The sequence below is a fragment of the Lygodium microphyllum genome, chromosome 21, assembly GCF_053477565.2.
Source record: "Lygodium microphyllum isolate KBCC chromosome 21, Lygodium_microphyllum_v1.1.10, whole genome shotgun sequence".
In the NCBI taxonomy this organism is placed as follows: Eukaryota; Viridiplantae; Streptophyta; class Polypodiopsida; order Schizaeales; family Lygodiaceae; genus Lygodium; species Lygodium microphyllum.
In genome coordinates this window covers 96,882,575-96,888,733 of record NC_141155.1, presented here as the reverse complement: position 1 = coordinate 96,888,733, position 6,159 = coordinate 96,882,575, and the positions used below count along the sequence as shown (strand labels likewise).

At 41.8% G+C, this 6,159-nt stretch overlaps 1 pseudogene; it reads left to right on the top strand.

The window, feature by feature from the left end:
• The first annotated feature begins 4,715 nt into the window (after positions 1 to 4,715).
• LOC148018318 (peroxiredoxin-2E-1, chloroplastic-like) lies at positions 4,716 to 5,453 on the top strand (annotated as a pseudogene).
• The last annotated feature ends 706 nt before the right edge of the window (positions 5,454 to 6,159 follow it).

Here is a 6,159-nt window from a genome sequence, read left to right as displayed (position 1 = left end):
ATAATAAGAAATGAAACATGAGCTAGAATAACTTCAAAAGCTAGAATAAGGAATGAAACATCAGCTGGAACAACTCAACAGCTAGAATAATAATGAAACATCAGCTGGAACATTTCAACAGCTGGGATAAGAATGAAATGAAATATCATCCCATCAGCTTGAAACATTTCTTATAAACAAAGCGTGGAATAATTTCAACGCATTAGCTGTAATATAGATAAAATGATATGAAACGTAGCATGAAGAGCCAAAAATCAACTGGAAGAAGCATTGGATTACTTATCCACAATGTCCAAGACATGCAAAAGCATAACTGAAGTTACAATGATCTTCATTTAATATTGGCCACTAGTACACCTTGGGCCTGAAGATTGTAGTAGAGTTTCTCAAAAGATACAACCAACCTGTGTTGCCTTTGAATAATCTGTTGTCAACAGGCTTATGAATGTATGGTACGTTCCAAACTCTGGATGAGGTTGCACAGCTCAGCAATCTAGAGGCGATCAACATATACAGTAGGAACTGCATCCTTCTTGCTCTACAGCTTCGCACCATCTGGTTGCACATGAGAAAGTGAATGACCTTGCTTACATATCTTTTGCGCAATTTTTGGTGTGAATCAATGTCCCCTCTTCTATGCTTATTAGAGACCTCCAATGCCTCGGGGGATCCGCAATACCTTTTCCTTGATCCACTGTTGTGGTACCTTTTCCTTGATCCACTGCTGTGCCTAAGGGAATCACGCTTTGTGCTAGAGTTGTATCTGTCTTCACCATGCCAAATATGCATTGATAGCAGTCATAGACCACAAAGTTTCCTAAAGGACACAGTCTAACTACAATCCTGAAGTTTCAAACAAACACTACTGTGGCTCTTGAGGCATGCATTCTCATCGTTCTGTGAAACCATACATCTCAACTGTTCTCTCATGCAAAACTGATCCTCTTCCTGTGCAGTATCCATTGAACTTGAGTCCTTCCATGTTGATGATTTCAAAATACATAAAGGGTGGCCATGCAAATTATAGTACCCTTCTCCAACAAAATCCCCCTGTCTTCCTTTAATATCTTTTGTTTCAAACATGACTATTCTGGGCTGGCCATTGACAGCTTGTAAGGCTTCACAAAATGACCTCAAGCTATTTAGCTCCAAGCAATCTGCAATCACACTTAGCTTAAGCAGTGATTGACAATAATTAAAATCATGCAGAGCCAATTTTAGATATTCTGGCATAGGATGGCGCCTTATGCACCACATCAATCCAGTCATTACAGCTCTGTATGCAGCATCATATACACTTGGAAGATCGACCACGTTGATATGGCAAACTCCTAAATATAGCCACTCCAAGATGCCTATTAGGACGGAAGTTGTCCATGTCAGCTTTCTGATGACAAAATCATATACACCTGGAAGATCGACCATGTGGATATGGCAAACTCCTAAATATAGCCACTCCAAGATGCCTATTAGGACAGAAGCTATCCATGTCAAGTTTCTGATGACAAACACTTTACTACGTTTTTCTTTTTCCTCAGCTTCCTCCATGACAATAACCTCTGTATGTCTTATTTTGATGAGGGGTCTGGCAAAGTACTTCAACCTTAATGTATCTAAATACTCTGGATCAACCAAAGGATTAACACTGTATTCCAGAGATGTTATCCTGCCCTCAGCTTCAACACTTGCCATGGCATTCTAATCAGCTCCTTCTGTTCATTTACCAAGGGGATGACCACTACACGTAGCACACTAAATCTGACTGATTTCTGCCTATGGCACTATTGAAAGAGCAGAGGCTATGGGCGTGTGCATCTAGATCCATACCAGATTCGGGCAAGGCATACATACGGACAGCCTCTAGTCACACGTCCTCTTGTCTCCATTGAATAATTGGTCATACGGTTTGTAGGGCACACAGAGTGATGGTCCGCACATGAAACCAAGATGATCTGCGCTGCGCGGGAGTGATGATAATCCTGGCGCATACGGTTCTGACCGGAATCCACACATGTTTAAGAGGGCGTTACTCATAATGTCGTCTGACTCAAAGCCACAATCCATTATTCGAGCATGCATTTGCTTCGCATCAAGCAGCGATGCCTCACCATCATAAGCATCAAGAAGGCTCACAAATGTGGTTTTATTTGGCATCACACCTTGTTGTTGCATTTCCTCAAATAGTTCTCTCAAATTGACTACTTGTATTCGCTTGCTGAGCATCCTCTGCAACTTTAGGTTGAAAGAGAATATCTGTGGCCTATGTGTCGTGTAGAGATTGAGACCTCATCTCATTGTCATATGCATATTCGTGTCGATCAAGTTCGCTGGCAGGTACCTCTACAGTTACAGATCGTTGTACACCAAAAGCTCCACTTACAGGAATGCTACTCCCTTGTATTGTATTTGTAGTTGACAAAACTCCTCCAGGGGAGTGTGTATTTTGGGAATAGCCAAACAAGATTGTGATGCCATGACCGCTGTTGCATCTTCATTAGAAAGGATCTCCCCTTCTTCTTGGTCATCAGATATCTATTTTCGCTTCCCAGCAGATGCTACCGTTGGAACTATAACCCCCTGAGGTTGCTGAGCTCTCCTAGAAGGAATGGACGCAAATGCAAGGGCTCGAAGCTCTTCGATTTCCTGGCTGTTGACCATTTCGCAAAGACCCCCTCGTTTTCTGTAACTGCCACAACTGCACTCCTTTCCCTTTCACAGGAACTGCGAATGGATAGACTGTGGATAGGAAACCCTAACCCATCCAGCCTGAAAGCCTGCGTCAACTTTCACAGGCGAAGAAACTCGCGGAAGCCTGTTTGTTTCTACAGAAGTGCACGTGTTGGGGGGGTTCACCATAGCCGTGCATGGAAAGGAAGGAAGGAGAGGTCGATCGATGCACACCGCACGAATGATGCTCTGATACCATGTTGAACAGTGCGCGAGAGAGATGAGGAATGGAGGAAGAGAGAGAAGAAGAGAGACACGAGACACCGGAAGTGGAACCCCAGAAGTGTATCAAGTGAGCACACATAGTTGAAATATATAGAGGGGACCAGGGATGCTATATATAGACAAACTATATTAAGCTAATAAAGTATACTCTGCCATGTCAATGTCTTCATCTTCTACCTCTTTTTCTTCCATATTCTCATGTTCGTACTCAGCAACAAACTCTTGAATAACGCCTCTTTTTTTTTGCCTTGTTTTCAACATTAATTGCTGCATAAAATTTAGCCACTATATCAACATCATCCAGCCTTGAAAATAGCCTTGAAATACCTTCATTTGTAGCCATCAAACTATATCTCTTCAGTTATTTCTCAGCCCATCTTACATATTTCTTTTTAGCCTTGCACATGGTTGAAATATTCTCAAAACTACAAAGACTACATGTTGTCCATTCTTGCAATCCAGACACAAACACATTTTTCCCCTTTCTTGGAGACATAATTATCTTTCTAGAGGCACTACCATAGACTCCACTTATAATAGCACTATCTAAAAACCCTTAAACTCTCGTGCATTAGATGGCATGGGATTATCCTACAACCTATCCCAATTGCAGGGATGATTCACACAAATAGTGAGAAACTGTACCGCCTTTGTATTGTCTTTACTCTGAACTTGAGTATATAAAGAACCATCATCCAAGGCTTTTGTTTCCAGCCTTGATTCCGAAATATAGGGATGCTCTAAAATCATCGGATAACTACATGAATCCTACACAAAAAAGTGATATTCATCCCTAACATCTCCAATAGTCACGGGTACATTCGGACAAGCTGCATAAAGATCCCCTGATGAATTGTTTGCTTCTTGCATGCGCCATTCAGGATCTACATCAATCGGCCAACCTCCATTCTCATATAAGCTGCATGCCATAACATTGATTTCACAACTATGAACCAAGAGAGCTATGCAAGGCATCTCTCTTTCTCCCACTTTAACAATTATCTCTATTATAGCATGAGCCCAATGCATTGGTGAATAATGACTACTTGGAATAAAACGAGCATCTTCTTCTTCATGTGCTTGTTGATGGACATCCCCACTATACATAGCCTTCTCTCTATGCTTAATGTTGCCTCTAGTACCATTTTTGTTGAGAAATCAAATGAATGTATGCCCATAGAGGCTGGAGAGAGACTTGCCCATAAGTGGCTTTGTATGAGAGATAGACAATGATGTATACTCTAGGAAGAGATTTCAAAAATCCCATATGCATAGTGAGTACAATGGTACTATCCAAAATCTATAAAAGCATGTACTTGTTGACACTCATTTTAATGCAAGAAGTACCATCATTTTGTGACACTCAAGATTGTGTTTATGAGTCCAAGCTAATCTATCTTGGAACCTAATTCACTTGAGTTACAATCCTTTATCTTAGTCATTTTTTATGTGTATAACCTTTGTCCACCATAGCTAGCATAGCTCTAGATTCATGTTTCTAAACACGGTATCAGAGCCATGGTGAGTTATGACTAGCTACATTAGAGTATAATCCTTCTTTAGCTCTATTTTTTTTATTATGAATGGATAGTAGGAGTTGAACCTACCTTAAGGCTCTCTGCCATATCCACACCTTAGGCCTCATTATCATAAGAAGAAGAAGAAGAAGAAGAAGAGTAGAAGAAGAAATAGACCGGCAATCGAGGAGAGGGCATGTTGTCACTGCTGCTGTCCAGAGGTCTTCTTCCACAAGCGTGCCCTACATGCTTACGAGATCCAAGTCCTTTGGCTTTGTGTCCTCTGCCTTTCTCTGCAAAATAGGGTTGTTGAATGCGCACAAGCAATCCATCAATTCTCCTCGCAGCATTGCCGCTATTGGCCAGCAAGGCCTTGCCCCCATAGCCTTTGCTTGCATTTCGACAGGTGCCACTCCCATTTTTGTTGGACAGAAGGTGCTAAAGGTCACCTTTGCCTACCTCGACAAGGATGGCCAGGTCCAGACCATCTCCATCCATGACCTCACCAAGCGCAAGAAGGTTGTTTTCTTTGTTGTGCTTGGAGTCTTCAGCCCCACTTGCTCCCAGAAGCACCTGCCTAGCTGGTTTGTGGAGAAGGCTAATGAACTCCGTGTGCCAAGGGTGTAGACACCATCACGTGTATTTCAATCAATGATGCCTTTGTCATGCGAACATGGGGGAAAAGCATTGGGGTGGGTGATAGGGTTCTGCTACTATCAAGTGGAAACCTTGGCTTCACTAAAGCCATGGAAGTAACCCTGGATTTGAGTGACAAGCTTGTGGGGCTTGGTGTGTGGTCAAGCCGATACTCACTACTTGGAAGAGGATGGGATTGTGAAAGTGTTGCACTTGGAGGAAGGTGGATCCTTCACCACTAGTGGAGCAGAAGACATCCTCAAAGCACTTTACTTGTCTGAGCTGGATGAATTCTATTCGGAAGTATCATGGGGCTCACTGCAGTTGAAACTCTTTCAGAATTTGTAGAAGTGGAATCACTCGATAAAATGGTCTCTCAATCTAAAAGCATGTACTTGTTGACATTCATTTTAATGCAAGAAGTACCATCATTTTGTGACACTCAAGATTGTGTTTATGGGTCCAAGAAAATCTATCTTGGAACCTAATTCACTTGAGTTACAATCCTTTATCTTAGTCATGTTTTATGTGTATAACCATTGTCCGCCATAGCTAGCATAGCTCTAGATCGGTGTTTCTCAACAATTTTTTAGCACAAGCTTGCTGTCTACACTCCAATTTAGCTCATTTTCAACTTCAGCCCCCCCCCCCCCCCCCGCTCCAAATGAACATTACATGCATCACCATATTCCCTCTGAAGATGTTTCTCTATGTCTTTGTCAACCTGCATCAATGCTTGCAAAACTTCACCATCAAATTGTCTTTTGTGTTTCAGCATATCAATGATTGCATCATGACATTCACACTTTGCGATTTCAAGAACTTCACCAAATGTGAATTCCACCCTACTGCCAAGTATGCTATCTTCCAAGACCTTTTTAAGGCTTGTGGTAGTCTCAAGATCTGATTATAACCTATATTTGGGCTACTTGCCCCTTTTCTTACCTTCTTGTTTCTTCTCTTGAGATGTATCCTCCATAACATGATCAAGTATGGCTTTTTCAGCCTCTTTTTGATGTTCCATTTGACTTCGTGTTATGCATTTAGATGGGTG